This window comes from Podarcis melisellensis (assembly GCF_964234715.1).
Source record: "Podarcis melisellensis genome assembly, chromosome: Z".
In the NCBI taxonomy this organism is placed as follows: Eukaryota; Metazoa; Chordata; class Lepidosauria; order Squamata; family Lacertidae; genus Podarcis; species Podarcis melisellensis.
Genome location: NC_138547.1, coordinates 27,060,729 through 27,080,101, shown reverse-complemented (window position 1 = coordinate 27,080,101; position 19,373 = coordinate 27,060,729). Strand labels below are relative to the sequence as shown.

The window sequence follows — 19,373 nt, the reverse complement described above, 5'->3', positions numbered from 1 at the left end:
GGCATGTTTGGTAGGGAGGGATGCTTTGGTGGTTGAGTTTGGCTCATGTAGAACTGAGAATTCCCTTTGACTTGGATCTGAGCCAGAGAAGGGCTTGGGGGACTCTCATCTGAAGCAGGCTTTTAAGAGCCCCCAGAGACTGGGCTCACCCAGACTTCCTTTTGTGCTGCACTTTGCAGGCACATGTCTGCATTTTAATGCTCCATATCTGGGCATCCCCCCCCCCCGGCACTTTCCCCAGGAAAATCTATGTTTTACCATTGAATCAGGATTGATGTTAACCAGTGGGAAACCTGATTGCCATTTGCTCCAGTCCAGCAGTAAAACATGGGTTTTCCCAGGGAAAGAACTGGATATGGAGCTTTAAAGTCCAGACCTGTACTTAGAAATATGACACAAAATAAAAGTCTTGATGAGCTCATACTTTCTGAACCAAGCTGGGGGTAAGGACCAAAGAACATTGGTCAAGAACTTGCTTTGAACTAAAAAAAGGCTCAATCCATGGTGTCCCTTGTTATTAATCTGGGTCCTGCCAAATGGATCGAAATGGATGATACTATCTGGATCATCAGAATAAGACAGATAGGGCTGAGAAAGACCCTTACCTGGAACCCTGGAGAGATGCTGCCCATTAGTGTGGACAGTTCTGAGCTAGGTAGACTTCAGTATAAGACAGCTTCCTGTGCCAGCATCCCTTGTTATGTTGTAACTGTTAAAGGAGCCTCAGTATGCATAGTCATTTTGTAAAATTATAGCAGCCGACAGGTATTCTAATTAAAATGAGAGCACGAGAGATCCAAGATTGAAGTCAACCCACCTCCTGGGCTAAAAATTGAGGAAAATTTCCATAGCATATTTGCAGGCCACGTACTAATGAATGCTTACAATTTGATGCCTTCCTCTGCTGTTTTTATAACATGTTGTGGATTTATACTGCAATCACATTAACAAAAGGAGCCCATCACCATATTTGCTTATTACACTCCATTACAGTACCTGTGCTCCCTTGTTAAGGTATTCATTAACCTTTTCTGAGCTCATAATAAGAAATCTGAACTAATGGAGGTGATAAACTGCATTCTGAAAATGAGAACAGTTGTCATGTATAGAAAGTTTAATACACTTACTAAATTGGCCTATTTTTTAAAAAAATGGAACAAGGTGCACCCCTTTTTAATCAGTGCTAGCTGTACAAAACAGAGATGTTTTCTGCTCATAAAGAACAATGAATATTTCTGAAGTTAAATGCCACAGAACATTTTAAATCTTTCTAATGAAAGATTGTTCCCCCACCATCACATGAATTCAAACTTGATTATTGCTGAGTTCTAAGTATGTATACTTAGAATTAACAACTACAGTGGACGCTCGGGTTGCAAACGTGATATGTGCAGGATGCACGTTCGCAACCCACAGCGTTCACAACCTGCGTCTGTGCATCTGTACATGTGCGGGTTGCGATTTGGCGCTTCTGCGCATGCGCGAAGCTCTATTTAGCACTTCTGTGCATGTCCGACTGCCGAAACCCGAAAGTAATCCATTTCGGTACTTCCGGGTTTCGGCGGTCCACGACCTGAAATAACGCAACCTGAAGCGGCTGTAATCCGAGGTATGGCTGTACTGCAATACATAATGCATATCCATCTAATAATATAGACATGGTGAAAGGAAAAGGGAAGAGAAGAAGGTGATAGGGCTTGCAATCAGAGTATGAAATGTTGCCCACCATATGTGACATCAAGTGTGGGGCCATGTAGAAACGTGGCTGCTTCCGTAGTAGAGAATTCACATACAAAGTTGGTCTCTGCAGCTGATGGACAGTGAGTTCAAGCCTAATTGGTTTGGCTGTGTGGACAACCTTCCCATGAGGAAGTAATGTATGCAGCTGATCGCTACAGAAACCAGCCTTGAACTATCTGCCTACCTGCTGATGGGCAGAGCATTTAAGCCCAATGATCAGCAGCTACAAAGAACTGTGCAGGGCTTCTTGCAAGCCCTGAGTGGTCTTGAAAGTGAAGTCACAATCTTCTGCACACTTCCATGGAGCACCTTTAAGAGGTAGGTAGTTTGTCTGATATCAGACGATTGACATGTGGGTGGTCTCGTCCATCTGTCTAAGTTGACCTATGAAGAGAGACAAGTTTCTGGCCCACTGGGATAAAAATAACACCCACCCTTAATGTAGGAGATACCAGATTCAATCCCCAGTATCTCCAGGTAGGGCTCGGAAAGCCACCTATCTAAAACCCTGGAGAGCAACTGCTGGCCTTTATAGGCCAGGTATGAGGGACCTTGGACAAATGCAGCCATCCAGGCCTCTCTCCAAGGATTACTTTCTCCATAGCCACCAGGATGCATCCTCCATGAACTCTGATAGTGCCTTTTGCTTACCTGTAATGGAGGGTATAGAAGGGTATGTAAATGCATGTAGAAACTGGCCAACTGTAGTAAGGTAATATTTGCATTTGTTGCTCCACCCACTTTTGCTCAGTTCAGCAGGATTATAATTCAAACCTCTTTGTGATCCAGGAAAGGATTTGCATAGGAATCTTGTTAAATGAAGGGCTTTCAAATTTTCCAGCTCTCCTGTTTGAACCTCCCACTCACCTGTCAAATTTGGTCTGCTAGGGGAGGGGAAATAAAATAAAAAACCTGCCCCCCTGCCAAAAAGCTTCCCCACCTCTACTCTAGACTCATCCCCATGACACATTTCCATGCATATTCTCACCATTTAGTGTGCATTCCACTATTAATAAAACCTTGATGGATATGTGATGGTTTGATGCTCTTATATCAAATTCCTAAAAGAGGCCTACAAGATAGCAACTGGTTAACCATTGCTAATTATTCAACAGATTATCTCACATACATAATTACAGGTTTTTGGTCCACTGATTCTATGTAAAATATTGGCCAATAAAAGCCCCAGTTAATCTGACCTTGCTGTAAAAGGTATTATGAAGTGTCTAAAGCTATTAGCGAGGACCAGGATATGAAAGACAAGAACTACTTCTACGTTAAAATACTCTGATTATTTGATGACAGTGCATATGAAAGCAAGGTCAATTACTGGTTCCTGTTGGCAAATTCATTTTGAAACTCGGCTGTGGTTGAAAGATGCAGCAGAATGAGGAAGCAAGGACCCGAGGTGGTACAATGGATGGACAGTTCCATTCGAAAGTGCAGGTGGGGATTATTATTTTTCTACTATCTTCTGTTTAAAAAGCTAGCTGGGAGAAGAAAACTGGCAACACAGCAAATAAGGTATTCAGGTTATTTATGAATTTGGGGAAGTGGCCATTGGTCCATCCTGCACAGTATTATCCACAGAATGCAATAGCTCTCCTAGGTATCAGATTCCCTGGAGATGCCAGGGTTTGAACCTGAGACTTCCTGCATGTGAAGCAGATAATCTACAAATGAGCTACAGACCTTCCCCAATATCTGTGTGTGTGTGCGCGCGCGTGCGTGCGCGCGCGCATATAGAGAGACACACACACACAGAGAGAGAGAGAGAGATGGGGAGAGGGAGAAGTCAATAATAATATCTCTATTTGCTTGTTGAGGTTGCGTGGTCTATTTTACCATCACAACCTATACAAAATCCAACGTCAGCTCTTAAGAGGTTTGCCCTGGGTAGATTCAAGGCATTAGGTCTGCTCCATACCTTCCCGTCTATGCATGGAAGAGGACGAGGGCAGCCCCAATATCCATGAGTTAATTGAACTGCTGTTAGCTGCTCCATTAAAAAAAATGCAATTGTGGTACCTGGCTAAGTAGAAAGTCTATACATGCACACAGCTGTAGGCATGTAGACTCGTTTTTTCTCAAGTGTGTAGACTTTCCACCTACAACCTTGGATCCTAGATGCTACTGGACAACAACTCCTGTCATCACTGTCTATTGGCTAAGCTGACTGGAGGTAAAGGAAGTTGTACTCTAACATGAGCAGGGAGGGAGACAAGGTTGTAAAAACACTAGTGTGGACTATGTGTGTGAAGGTGAACATGAACATAAGTCTATTCTGTACAATTTTATATCATTATTATGCAAAGTCGGACATGATCCATGGGGTTTCCATTTGTATCCAACATTTGATGGACTTATCCTCCCCCCCCCCCCAAGATATTTTTCCCACCAGGGATATATTGAACTAAAGAATGAGGGAATCTTTCTACTCTTTGGCCCAGTGCTCTCCCAAAGAGATGTAACATATCCTCCAGCATGGTTTGTGGACTGGCCATTGCCACAACTCAAAAATACAAGAACTGGCTATGCTGGAAACCAGTGCTTTTTTTTCTAGAAAAAGAAGTGCAGGAACTCCCACCTTGTTGAGCTTTTTTTGGGAAGTGCCAAAAAATGGGGTGGGAGGGCAGAAGTAGCATACTGGTCCTTGCACCTACCTCACCTGTTGTTTTGATTCTTGAATGCCTGAAGAGGGCTATCATCTTCTAAAATAGTTCTACTCTACACATGGAGACATTCTAAAAGGCTTCAAATGCATGCAGCCACATTATTTCTTAACCTGCAACTTACAAAACTCACTTTATTTCTTGTGTTCCTTTTCACAAAGAGCAGTGAATGCAGAAAGCATATACTATAGTTAACAATATGCACCAGCTTGTAATACAGCAGCCAGGTTCTTGTTTAAGGCATTTCAGCTGATTCCACTATTGCTGGGGTATAGACCCCCCCTCCAAAGACCACATTCTCTTCTGAACAACCTTTCTAGGGCCACATGTCGGAGTTTGGCAGGGCCAGAGGTAAAAGTGGGCAAATCAACAGTAGGCTAGCTTCTACATACACTCACACAGCCCTCTCTGTCCTCCATCCAGGCAAGTAAGAGGACACATTCAAGATAAGCAACAACACTCAGGAGGAAGCAAATTGCAGCCAGTGAAGGACATGGCTTGGGGCAGGGTGTGTGACTGAGGTGTAGACTGAGGAGTGGGTCTGGTCTAGGGAGAGTTTTGAGGGCAAGATAGAAAGGTATCACATTCAGGCCTGCATATCCTCATTCCTGCCCTATTGTCTCCTACTCACACCCTCCCCCCTCTACTCCTTTGCTCTTCAGTTTCCTGCCTACTTTCCCCTTCATTCCAGACTTGCATGCAAATTTCTCAAAACAAGCCCTGGCTTGCCACAGACTCTGCTTCCACAATTGACCTTCCTGGGTGTCTGTCCCAGCACTATATCTGGCTCTGATCCTAAACTCACTCTTTTGCTCTTGTTGGTCATTAGACAGCTTTTGTATGCATGCTGAAACTCCTCTCTGTAGGAAGGCATTATGAGCATTAGTATAGTCACAGAGAGTGGAGTTTAATACCGCTGTTCCATCCTCCATCATTCTTAGAGGGGATAATGGCCATGGACACTTTTTATGTCTGAAAAGGAGCTCCATTAAAACTTAAAAGCTTGCATTTCCTTGCCAATGGCTGGTCCAACAAAGATATTGCCTTCTGTAGGGTACTGAGCCCTCTCAAAGCATCCTTCCCTGATTTCTGTCCAACCCATGGACGGATATCAATTCCTCCCCCCCCTCCACCATATGTCTCACTGTGAGCAATAACCCACTGTGTCCAAATTGGCAGTATCATCAGAAAGACGAGACCTTCTTCTCTCTTTCCAGTGTTTCCTATCTGTGGCCAAAAGCTCTGCCTTACCGAAATTGTCAATTCCATCTGCCAGTAGCCTCTCCGACTTGCATTGCCATCTGTCAGCTATTGACCTATTATTCCTCCTGGTTCTGATACCATTCTGCCTTGTATCCATGGCATTTCAAAACATTCCCTGCTGCCTAATTCTCCTCCCAGAAATAAAGGCTGACTGACAATGCCATGTTATATTCAAAAACTAAATCACAACAGTGCACTGTTGCCTCTTTTGTATATGCAAAGCTCCCCAATGTATTCCAAGAGTCTCATGCAGCCGGTTTAATGTAACATCCAGATTGCAGGCTTTCTTATGTATTCCATTTCAGAACTCCAAATACCCACAGAGAAGGAGAATATGAGAATCACATTCACCCATGGCTCCTTTCCCTTCTTGGTTTTTGAAATAGGTGAAGGTGCTTTTGGGACAATTAGAGTGGCTAAGCCAGGCATGGGCAAACTCGGCCCTCCAGATTTTTTGGGACCACAAATCCCATCATCCCTGACAACTGGGCCTGTTAGCTGGGGGTGATGGGAGTTGTAGTTCCAAAACATCTAGAGGGCCAAGTTTGCCTATGCCTGGGCTAAGCCATTCAGGAGAGATAGGTGATATTCAAAGTCAGATGTACTGATGCTGGTTTTGGTTGCATTAAAGCAGGGGTCACCAATACAACACCCGTAGGAACCAGTGTGACCACCAGTATGCTGCTCCTGAAAAGATCCACAATGCGTCACAGATTGTTTGCTCTTTCCATTCACTTCCTATGTGCCCTGGCCCGTTCCCTCCTACACTGAGCACCCACTATTAAACATTGTATATTTCACTGGATGCCTGGATTTAACACCTACCCTCCCTTCCATGATGGAAGGTGAAAAATGCTTCTCTCTGTGAGTGAGCCTGGAGGTGGGTGATATATGTGCCTTTTTCCATGGGGGAGGGTGTTTGGCTGACTGGAGGCATGCCCACACCATTTGTGGTTCTATTTTTTAAAGCTCTTTTAGATGTGGCAGCCATTTTGGGTTTTTTTGCCACGCTTGCCCAGGGCCATTTTATGAGTGACACCCACTGCACTTCCACCCCCACTCCCCCCAAAAAATCCAATATGTTTGCTGACCCAAGGAAGGTTGGCAGCCCCTGGATTAAAGTGGTGGTTCTATTATTGTGCAAAACATTGATTAATATTTAAATGTTCTTGCATGTGTTTCTTTAACATTGAACTTACAGGTTTTAACCCTTTTTTAAATGTATGCCACCCTAGTATTGTAACTGATGAAGGGCAGTTAACAAATGGACTGCTTAAATAAATAAGTCTGAACAAATATTTCATTGCAGCCAGCAACAGATAAATAACAGGTGAAATTAGTGGTGGAAATGTGGACTTTAGATTTGGGTTAGCAACCTGCAACAAAGGGATTGAATAATCCCTTCTGTTCCCAAGCTACATCCTTCAGTGGCCCTGCTCTGCATCTACGTAAAGGAGAAAATGATAATGTGGTTTCTCTCAGCATTCCCCCCCCCCATCTTTTTGTTTGTTTGTAATTGTTTAAATTATCATTTCATTTTATAATGTATATAAAACATAGAGAACTATTATAACAAGAGAAGAAAACTAAAAGATGAAAAACAAAACTATAAAAGAGGCACATAGAATGAGTAGTTGCACATGAGTTAAAATAACAAAGCCCAAGTGTCAGGGAACTGCCATCAGAGAGAGAGATGGGGGTAAGGCTCCAGGAGAATAGGAGAGACTATACAGCAGAAGCAGGAACCAGCAGGGGGAGCGCAGGAGTTCCAGCGGAAGGGGAATCGGAGGGAAGGCTCTGGGATACTTCTAGTGAGAATAGTGCAGAGGTAACAAGACCCCCGTTAGCAACTCCCACCCCTCGCCGGAAACTGTCACGCAGAGAGTCACGAAGGCGCATGTCCGTCAAACAGCTTTTATGTTGGAGTAAATTCCGTAGACGCCCACTGTCAGATTCTACCAGCGATTGACGGAGTCATGCTTTGGGGGCTCCGTTAGTGCCTGGGTTTGGTTGACCAGCCAAACCCCAGAGGGATTAAGCCTTTACGCACAAGCAGCTCATTATCCCATCACAGCAATCTGACAGTCTTTGAAAGCGGCTTGTGCAAGCAGAGGGCATCATGAGCGAACCAGCCGGAACCGGAGGAGCAAGAGCTGGAGCTGGAGCAGGTCCAAGCCTGGAAGAAAGGTACAGGGCGTTGGAGGTCCAGCTCGCTCTGCAAACGGCGAGGCTCGAGGAGAGGAGGGCGCAAGATGCGGATAAGGGGAAAACCGCCCCACTTGCCAGAAAGGTGCCTGGATTGGTGCAGAAATTTGGGGGGGATCCCAGGAACTATCAAGCCTTTAGAACGGAGATGCAATATGCTCTCAATCTACTGTTTGATGACTTCCCCGATGAGAGCTCTAGAGTGGCGTACGTGATTAGCCATCTAGAGGGAGGAGCGAAGCACTGGGTCCGACCCCTGATGGCAGCCAATAATGATATCTTGAAGGACACGAGGAAGTTTTTTCGCGCCATGGACCTGATGTTTTCCAGCGAGATTGAGCAGGGGGTGGTGCGCAGGCAGTTAATGGCGTGCAAATAGGGGAGCCGATCTGTACGTGAGTACTGGACTGAGTTCACTATGCTGATTCATAGACTGGGGTGGGATCTGGCAAGTGAACCTATTCATATGATGTTTGAAGAAGGGCTCTCTCCGGCAGTGAAAGATGAACTTTCCCGGGCGCCCAGGGCGGAGTCTATGGATCAGCTGACTAAATCTGCGCTGGCCATAGGAGCGCGCCTAGAAGCAAGGGCTTTGGAAAAGCGGGAAGGAAAAGGGGAACGTTGGAAGGACTTCTGCATTCCAGAGATTCCGGAGCAGTCTTTCCCGCCAGCAGAGCCGATGGAACTTGGAACAGCGCGCGCGTGCGCAGTTTCAAACACCAGTGAAGGGCGGAAGAAGGAGGGAAAGATCACCAAGAGATGTTATCTCTGCCAACAGCCAGGGCACTTTGCCAGAGTCTGTCCGCAGAGGAAGGAATGGCACAGGATGGCGGGAACTGTTGGGGGGAAGGAGGAAGGAGAAACCGAGGAGCAAGTAAAAGCCAACGCCTGGCTGCCAACATCAGGGCACAGCAGCCAGGCCAGGGAGTAGTGAATGTGCCCACGCCGGAGCCTCCAAGACCAGCGCTTGTGATAGAGGTGTTGCTGGAACTGTCAAACGGACACCCACTAAAGATAAAAGCGCTATTGGATTCAGGCAGCTCCTGTAATTTCATGAGTAAGGAGTTTGCAGCTGAACACCAGATACAGACTATTCCATTAAGTAAGCCTTTGCAGGTGACCACCATTGATGGGAGGGAACTGTTGGGAGGTGAAGTAAGCCAACAGACTGTACCAATGATTATGAGGGTGGCAAGACACACAGAACTGATAGCGTTTAACGTAGCCACCTTGGGAGGAGCTCCCATTATTTTGGGAATGAGCTGGCTGGCACTACACGATCCGCTAGTAGGCTGGCATCAGAGAGTGGTTTCCTTTGGATCAGCACATTGCCTAGAACACTGCAAGGAGGGAGAGGGTCAGGCAGGGGCCAGGGCCACTCTAGCAGGGATGGAAGTGACGGACAAGGGGAAGGTGCCACCACAATATGCTGACTTGATTGACGTCTTTAGCGAAAAGGAAGCAGATAAACTGCCCCCGCACAGACCCTTTGACTGTCAAATCACCTTACTCCCTGGAGCACAATTGCCAGTGGGCAAGCTGTATGCAATGTCAGACAGTGAGATGCAGGAGTTAAGGGAATTCATTGACAAGAACCTCAAGCGAGGTTTCATCAGAGAGTCACAAGCGGTGGGGGGCAGCCCAGTGTTCTTTGTGGACAAAAAGAAGACGGGTAAACCCAGGCTGGTGTGTGATTTCAGGGCCCTAAATGCTGTGTCAGAACCAGTGACTTTCCCTATGCCTAGAATTGATGATATTCTGACACGGGTGAGAAAAGGGAAAATTTTTACCAAGCTGGACCTTAGGGGGGCATACAACTTGATACGTGTGAGAAAGGGGGATGAGTGGAAGACCACTATGTTCACCCCCTTGGGGGCTTTTGAGTACTTAGTTATGCCTTTCAGATTACAAGGGGGTTCGGCCTGCTTTCAATCATTCATGAATCACGTCCTGGGGCCATTGCTCTACAAGAACTGCGTAGCGTTCTTAGATGACGTCTTGGTGTACTCAGAGAATGAGGAGCAGCATGTGCGAGATGTTAGAGAAGTACTGAGCAAACTGCGAGAAAATCGGCTGCGGGTGAAACTGGAGAAGTGCCAGTTTCATACCAGGGAGGTGGAATTCCTGGGGTACTGGTTGTCTGACAAGGGGTTGGCCATGGATCCCAGCAAGGTTCAAGCGGTACTGGAATGGAAAACACCAAGGACCAAGAAGGACGTGCAAAGGTTCCTGGGCTTCGGAAACTTCTATAGAAAGTTCATCAAAAACTTTGCCCATTTAACAGCGCCCATCACGGATTGTCTTAGCAGCAAGAAAAAATTTGCTTGGACGGAAGAAGCGCAGCGGGCGTTCGAACGTTTAAAGGCGGCATTTGCGTCGGAGGAGCAACTTTTGCACGTGGATCTACAGCAACCAATGAGAGTGGAGACTGACGCGTCAGACCGAGCGGTGGGAGCCGTGCTTCTCCAGCCGGGAAAAGATACACCTGAATGGAGACCGTGTGCATTCTTCTCGCGGAAGTTGAACAAATCCGAGAGGAACTACACAGCATACGACCGAGAACTGCTCGCCATTCATGAAGCGTTCCGGAGATGGCGGCACTTGCTGATTGGGGCGCAGCACAAGGTTCAAGTCCGGACTGACCACAAAAATCTGGAGTACTGGAGAACAGCCCGAGTGCTGAACCAGAGACAAGTGAGATGGGCCCAGGAGTTCTCCAAATTCAACTTTGAGATTCGTTACGTGCCAGGGTCTGAGAACGTAAGGGCGGACGCTCTTTCCAGGAAACCTGAGTACTTAGAGGGGGAGGGCGCGCCTGAGGCAAGGCATGTAATCTCTGAAGACCGCTGGGTGTGTGGGGCGGCATTGGTGGGGCAGAGAGAACTGTTAGAGGGTATGGAGAACGACGAATACGCCCAAGGGAAACTCAGAGAGCTCAGGAGGACAGAGGAGTACACAGGGGGGTTTGAAGAAAAGAACGGGGCGCTGTATTACAAAGGGGCACTGTACATACCCGATGGGGAACTGAGGGGCAGAGTACTCAAGCAGTTGCATGACAGCCCCACAGCGGGGCATTTTGGACAGCACAAAACCAGGACGTACGGGAATATGTCAGGGGTTGCGACAGGTGCCAGCGAGCGAAAGGGGAGAGGGCGACGCCAGCGGGGCTCTTACAACCCTTACCCACACCAGAAAGGCCATGGGAGGCAGTCTCCATAGATTTTATGACGGATCTGCCAAAATCCAAGGGCAAGACGGCTGTCATGGTGGTGGTAGATCTACTAACTAAGATGTGTCATTTTATAGCTTGTTCACATGCGGTCACAGCGGAGGAAACCGCCAAGTTGTTCGTAGAGCATATTTTTAGGTTGCATGGCGCCCCCTTGAGGGTGGTCAGAGACCGAGGGAAACAGTTTACTTCCAGGTTCTGGAGGAAGCTTATGAGTTTACTGCACGTGGAAATCAATTTCTCCACTGCCCGGCACCCAGAAACAAATGGGCAAGCGGAAAGGGCAAACGGGATTTTACAACAATACCTGAGGTGTTATGTAAAGGACCGAGAAAATGATTGGGTAGATAAGTTACCTCTGGCAGAATTTGCCTACAACAACGCGGAGAACGTGTCCACAGGGATGAGTCCCTTTCTGGCAAATTATGGGTGTCATCCCAGGGCATTTCCAGGAGAAGGAGGGGAGAGGTGGAGCGTGCCGGCGGCAAAACATTTTGTTGAAGAGATGGAAGCGATCCACCGTCAGCTTCAACTTAACTTAGAGAGAGCCAAGGAAGAATATAAAAAACAAGCAGACAGAAACAGGAGGGAAGGCGAAACTATAAGGGTGGGGGACCGGGTGTGGCTATCCACCCAGGGACTACCGTTCAAGGGAGGGTGTAAGAAACTGAGACCCAAAAGATTGGGACCCTTTGAGGTCATACAGCAGGTCAACCCAGTAGCATTCGAACTCAGACTGCCCAGTCACATGAAATTGCACCCAGTATTTCACAGGTCATTACTGTCGCCGTACCGAGAGGGATGTGAGTGGGGGGAGCGTGAGAGAGAGGTCACCCAAACGCCCGTGATAGAAGAGAGAGAACGCGACATGAACGTGGCAGGAATCATTGATTCCAGGTGGAAGGGGAATCAGGTGGAATATCTGGTAGAATGGGAGGGGGAAGCAGAGTCGGAAAACACTTGGGTACCCGCGGAGGTAGTCAACGACGAGGTTTTAATAGAAACATTTCATCAGCGTTTCCCAAAAAAACCGCAACCCGTGGCACGATTTAGAAGGGAACACTTTGGGACCACCGATGAGGAAGGAGAGTTTGAAGGGTTCCCAGAGTCAGGGGTGGGTGAGGAAGCCGACTCCGACGAAGAAGAGGAAGACGGGGAGAGCGACGGTACGCCATGGCTAGAAGTGTTTGAATCCTCGGACGAGGAGAGTTCCTTCAGGGGCTTTCCGCCCTCACCGCCAGTGGGAGAGGAGGTGGGGGGTGAAGGGGGCCCTGGGGGGGAGGTGGATGTCAGGGAACTGCCATCAGAGAGAGAGATGGGGGTAAGGCTCCAGCAGAATAGGAGAGACTATACAGCAGAAGCAGGAACCAGCAGGGGGAGCGCAGGAGTTCCAGCGGAAGGGGAATCGGAGGGAAGGCTCTGGGATACTTCTAGTGAGAATAGTGCAGAGGTAACAAGACCCCCGTTAGCAACTCCCACCCCTCGCCGGAAACTGTCACGCAGAGAATCACGAAGGCGCATGTCCGTCAAACAGCTTTTATGTTGGAGTAAATTCCGTAGACGCCCACTGTCAGATTCTACCAGCGATTGACGGAGTCATGCTTTGGGGGCTCCGTTAGTGCCTGGGTTTGGTTGACCAGCCAAACCCCAGAGGGATTAAGCCTTTACGCACAAGCAGCTCATTATCCCATCACACCAAGCAAAGAGTACTGACTTTATCAGATCATCAAGTTTAGTTGCAGATTTGTCAGGCTTGTGATGAAGGTTGTCTTGAAAATGATGGTTCTGCTATATAGGACATAAAGGTGTGCCAATTATATAAAAATGTGTCTGGAGATTCTAGTCCTTGTTGAAATCTCAAATTACACTTGATCTTGTCTACTCTATTTAGAGTGAACTGTAGCAAGGAGTGCCTGGCGTGCTCTGGTCCATGGGGCCACGAAGAGTCGGACATGGCTAAACTACTAAACAACAACAGTAGCAAGAGTTCAGATTTTGGGCTGTTTTCCATTAAGCTGCAGTTACTATTTGTGCTGTCAATATCATATATAAAACCAATTCTCTTCACAATATATTTACATCATCATCATCATCAAAAACATTACAGCAACATTAATTTTGGACAACAAACTATAGTTTATTTAGTAATATTTATCATTTCTGTCAAAATTTAATTCCCCAAATCTTGCACCAACTGATATTCCCAGCATAAATAATGATATAAACCAAGTTTATTGCAACCCCTTCAACAATTATATGATATAGAAGGTAGGTGTGTGTGTGTAATCCATGTAATAATTTTAGGGAGTTTTCCTTAAGGAAACTGGAAACTGGGAATAAAAGTTCCCAACTTTTATTCCAATTTTTGATTTCCCACCAGCCTTAAATTCAGTTTCCCACATGACCACACTACTGTGATTTTTTTAAAAAAATGTTCCCAGGAAAATTCACCAGCATTTCAGTGTAAATTACTTCCTAAAATGCCCTTTTATATGCAATTTTGCATAATATGTGCATTTTTGTAAAACAATTTTCTAATACAATTCATTTTGGTATGTTATGTTCATGAAAGCATGCATTTATATACAGACTTTACCCTGGTATGTGCATTTTTGTATGCATTACTTGGCTGGAAAACTGAAATACAAAATTCAGAGAAGTGCAAAATTTGAAGGATGGTTGGCATTCAGTTCACATAGCATTTGGGGAAGCATAAATTAGGTAAGTTCAGCTTCAAATCTGAACTGAATCACATTTCTTTCTCATGCCTGCTTGCATCCTCATTGCGTTTTTTTGTCTGCCTAGATTGTGCCCTTGAATTGTGCTGTTGCTTACCTGGAGAGGAAGTATCTGCCTGTCTCTCTCTGTGTGAAACATGGCTTTTGTGTGCCTAGAATGTAACCCAATGCATAATAGGCAAGAGTCATATCCATCCCTCTGCCTACTTTTGCCTCTGGTCCCACCCATCACTGACATGCAACCACAAGAAGTTTGCCCACAAGACAAGGCTGTTCCAAAATTATTTTGTCATCATTAATAGAAGCCCCTGGGGACTGTTTTGAATGGAGGAATGACGGAAAAAAATTCTCAAAGACTTTCCATACCAGTGATTTTCTTGCTCAAAACCATCTGCCTCCACACAGTTATTCTCTCCACTCCCTTTGCAGGGCTCCATATTGCTACTTTCCCTGGAAAAGACCCTGATGCTGGGAAAGATGGAGGGCACAAGGAGAAGGGGACGACAGAGGACAAGATGGTTGGACAGTGTTCTCAAAGCTACAAACATGAGTTTGACCTGGCTGCGGGAGGCAGTGGAGGACAGGAGTGCCTGGCGTGGTCCGGTCCATGGGGTCACGAAGAGTCGGACACGACTAAATGACTAAACAACAACAACAATATTGCTACTTGCATTGGCATGTTGTATCTATATTGTAACCTCAAATGAAGGGAAGCAGAAATAAAAGGCACTTTTGAGCAGAAATAACAGACGGCAGGAAAACGTTGAAGCACTTCCCCCCCTCTTACTCCTCTGCTGAACAGCCAGCCTCCTGAGACTCCTTTTTATTTTTTAAAAAATTAATAATTTTTTTAAAAATAAATTTTATCTTTTTTTATTTAAAATTAAAATTTGCACGTTATATACTGTTTACTCAAGATCACAGAAAGCTGTTTCATCCTGAGTCAGACTCATTATTATGAAAACACATGCATTTCCTCTACCCTAAATGAATGTTTTCTTTTAAGGGTTTTGTTTTGTTTTAAAATTAAAAGGCAGTTGAAAAAAGTACATTGTGTTCATGTGTTGTGAGCCTACCCTTTTGTTTTCTTAAGTAGATCTCATTTTGATGGCTGTGGAAGCCTTGACTGCTTTTCTGTCTGTGATCTGTGATCCTATTCAGTTAACAAAAATCACTGAAGTTCTCTGTTTGCCTCATCAGTTAAGAAGCAGATAAAGGACAAATGCATATGGGGGGATGTGCAAGGATATCAGTTTGTGTTCTGAACAATTAATTATGGAGACAGCATATTAAGAGGGGTCCTTTTCTTAATTGGAATGTGTTAAAGTAGAAGAAAAATATTAACCCTTTCCCCCAGCACCATTTCCCTTCCCTGAATTGCAAAGGTGCAAACAGCAGCTCATGGGGGAGTGTCTGGGAAATGGCAATCACACACTGTGTTCCCAACCTGCATCAAAGACCTATGCCATTGCTTTGTCTGGAAAAGAAAGAGAGGAAATGTTTGCTTTTGTTTTAACATAGACCAGCAGACGTCACAGAAGTGATGGTAACAATACAAAGAAGGGCTAGCCATAGGAGCTTTGTGGAGATCACATGAAATACAAGGGTAACTCATCTAGTAATAGCCAACTGAATATTAAAAAACTGTGTAGGTAGCACTGAAATTGGAAGTGAAAGGGCACTTGTGCTATTCTCAAATCCAGAAAAGCAGATAGATATTTTTGAAGCTGTCTTGTAAATGGTCTTGATAAGAAGCTCACAGGGCACAACAGGGCAATATAACTTCCAAGTAAATAACTTGCCACGATGAAGTCTAACCTGAGTGAAGTCTGTTATGCTTCCAGGGCCTCATCACACTTTCTAGGCTTCACTCTGTCCTTGAAGGCCTATTCACTGGAACTGAAGGCCTTAAAGGCATTTCAACTGGAGTCTAGCATTCCTGCTTTCCCTCAGACAATCCTCTCTAGATGGGGTGGAAGATGCTTTGCCCAGTTGACACAGAGGGATAGGTCCATGGCATGGTGGTTGGGGTGGATCTCAATTTAGGATCTCAACACCTGGATCAAAATCCTCTGACCCAAAGGGCTCAAACTGTGCCCTGAACCTTACACTGGGGCCTGGCTACACAAACTCAGAGCCCAAGCTAATGATTAGGGAAATGGCAGCTCATACAAGTAGCTATCTTAGCACAGACTCCCAACCCATCTTTCCTTCAATATTAGCATTTATAGTATTAGAGCATCACACTGCCTTTACCCTACCTTGTTCTGATGTACTTTCTTTCGCACATAATCTAAGTAACCATCAGAGCATTTCCACCTTTTAAAAGCGCCTTTCCTTTGAGGCCTATTTCTGCGCTCTCGCTGAAACAATTACTCCTCCTGTTGCCGAGATGAGTGTTCAAACGACTTTATTGTTGCCATTGATGAAGCATCCTCCAGATTTCATTAAAAATTAAATAAAGACCCAAGGGGACACAGGGAAATGGATTTTCCATTTTTCTCCCTTTTGCTCTTGAGAGTGATTTGTGAAGTACAAGTGCGTTCATAAACTGAGCTACTACACCCCAGAGAAAACAAACTAGGAATTATTCAGTTGTTAGTGGTTCAGGTTATGAAGTAGCCTCCACCAAAGCTGCATTGGGTGTTGAAACCATTTTTATCTAAGAATATTTCAGTCCCTAAGAAAGTAGGTGGTCAGAAGTACTCCAGTCATCATTTCAAGAACAAACTTCTGCAGAGCAATTGAATTTATATATTCATTTTGAATTCCTACAGTGCAGTCATGTATGTCTGCTTAGAGAGCCAACTGAATTCAGTGGAACTTACACCCAGGTAAATGAGTTTAAATTTATACCCACTTATTTGGTACTGAGCCCAATTGATCTCAAAGGGAGTTATATCTGGATAGACATGTATAAACATTGCACTGATACACTTGCATTTATATCTCCTATATAGTTCTTTGTGCATAAAAGATGGTGGTTTTACTCTCTCTCTCTCTTTGTTTTTATTTTTGTAAAAGTCATATTCCATTTTTCAGAAACCAAATATCTACCTTACCCAGTAAAGATTCAGATGCACAGAAGTGGTGAAAGAAAATCTGTTACATCCCCTACACCAAAAAAAAATGATTTTCTTAAGACCCCAGGAAAACATTTTCCAGCCTGAGGGACACATTACTTCAATGGCAACCTTCTATGGGCCACATGTGGGTGCAGCCAGAGGCAAAGGTGCATGGAGCAACATGCACAAGCAACAGGCTAATGCAAAAGCCATAGGTTGTTGTTGTGGTGGGGTTTTGTTTACGTATCTCCCATATTGCACACACATTTCTCCATCTTCATCCATTATCAAGAATTCTAATTTAAGGACACATTCTAGTCAGGCAAAAACACCCAAGGACAGTGTGAAGCATGGCCTGGACTTGAGGGGTGTAGCCTGGTAAAAGTCCCAAGGGCCAGACAGAGCAGCTTGAAGGGTTACATTTGGCCCCCAGGTCCCCCACTCCTGCCCTGCCATCCGCACGACACTGATTTCCTTTCCTAGCTTGTTCTTAAATACAAAACCTTTTAAAGTGTGGGCCAGAAGTGGGCTTTTACAGAAGGAAGTCCTCATGTGCAAAGTACAAGGAAGCTTCCTTCCAACATAATAAAATGTTTAAAGGGCTCAGCTGTTTGAGGCTCCATGTTTGCCATCAGCAGATGATGACACTAGCGAGGATGGCATGACTCTACATATTATGGCTCTGATTTAGAGAAAAGATAGTCATGCACTTGCCAGACAAATGGGAACAGAATCAAAGGAGGGCAATGGTGACAGTCAGGGATATGGGAAATAAGTCCTACAAGAAACATTTGAAGAAACTAGCCTGGGCAAGAGAAGGGTAGGGAAGGGCATGACAGCACTCTTCAACTACAACTACCTGGAGTGTATCACACAGGAGAAGGCAAATACTTGTTATCTGCTTTGCTGCATGTCAGGAGTAGATATTGGATGTTGGATATTCCATTCCATGTTTTGTTGCAGACATGAGATTGTTGCGTGTCACATGTCTGTTTACATTCCAGCACAGATTGCTGGGTCCTGTGAGCGGAACTTCCGCTCTGTGTATTACTTTCGTTTTGAGTCTCTCTCCAAGAAGACGGCAAGGAGAGACGACATGTTTCTTTGCCCAGATTTATGTAAAATAAATCCGTAGTTTTAGTATGTATCCACAGCCTCAGCCTCTTCTGTTGTACAGTTTTCTCTGTGACGTATAGTGTCAGAGGGAGACGATCCAGCTGGGTCCTAGTCAGCTGGCCTTTCAACCCCCGGATGCCGACAATGTTACCAGAAGCTAGATTGCGGTTGAGCATCAGGAGAAGCTTCTTAATGGTTAGAGCAGTTCAACAGTAAAACCAACTAGTTATTTTAAGGAGTCCTAGTTTCTTCTCACTGATGGTTGTGGGGTTTTTTTAGCAGGGAGTGGAGATCAATCTTTTGGAGAGTCTTTTGTCTGGATTTCTTGCATCCAAGAAATGGATTGAGAAGATTGCCTACAAATCTCATTCCAGCTCTATGACTCCATTAAAAATTGAACGACAAGTTAACAAACTTAGTTCTGTAAATTTCACCTACATGGGGAAAGGCTTCTTAAGGGAAATAAATAATTGTCCGGGGGAGGGGGGTGTAGACTAAATGAGAGATATACATTGTCTGGACATATAAAAGGATGATCAGAAATAAAAAGATAAACATAGAGAGGACTGGATCTAGAGAAAAGCAGGTGGAACTTTGCTCACCACCACTACCTGATGTTCTCCCAAACTCATGAGCACTGACAGACCTTCTGGAACAGTCTGGAATAGGGCAGGGATTGGCAATGTGGTGGCTTTCAGATATTTTAGACTACAACGGTCCTCACCCCTGTTCATTGACCCATGCTGGATGGAGCTGATGGGAGCTGGTGCCCACAACATCTGGAGGCCACCATATTTACTATACCTGAGTGAAATATACTCAGAGTCGACTGCTGCAGTTTGGATCCTATTCAACTCAGTACATAACACTGAGATAGGGCATGGGATGGGACAGGAGCATGATGGGAAATTTTTGTGGGGCTGCCTTGTGCTAGCACCAGTTTCTTCCTCCTCCTCACATAAGAAACCTTTGGATTCAAGCTAGAGATAAAAACTGCTGATAAAAGCTTACAGTTATTATAAGTAATAATGCCCATCTTGGGAGGGAAAGCAGAAGTTCAAGTCACAACTTGTTCTGTCTTCCCTACTTCATTTGTCTTTCATTTTCGGTTTTAAGTTGTATTTCCCCTCCTGAAATCGGCATCCTAATTAGCATACAAGATTTGAAAACAAGAACAATCTTAAACTAGTTCTACCCACTCCCCATTGCTCATACTGTATTTTAAGGGATAAAGTAGTATTAGGGATTGGTAGTAAATTAGATTTTGTCTGTATTTTAATGAGAGTATCTAATTTGCACTTCTCAAATGTGTACATGAACCAAAGCAAGGCTATCCATTGAAATT

General features: G+C 45.0%; 2 long non-coding RNA genes across 2 annotated transcripts in view; both read right to left on the bottom strand.

Moving 5' to 3' along the window:
- LOC309362079 overlaps positions 1-19,373 on the bottom strand; it is a 199,832-nt gene that overhangs the window by 141,304 nt on the left and 39,155 nt on the right. The window lies entirely within an intron of this gene.
- LOC309361650 lies at positions 12,810-14,597 on the bottom strand. Its single transcript, XR_014164578.1, has 3 exons — positions 14,501-14,597; positions 14,214-14,278; positions 12,810-12,897 (listed from the first exon to the last, which is right to left on the bottom strand). It is a non-coding gene; the product is annotated as an uncharacterized lncRNA (long non-coding RNA).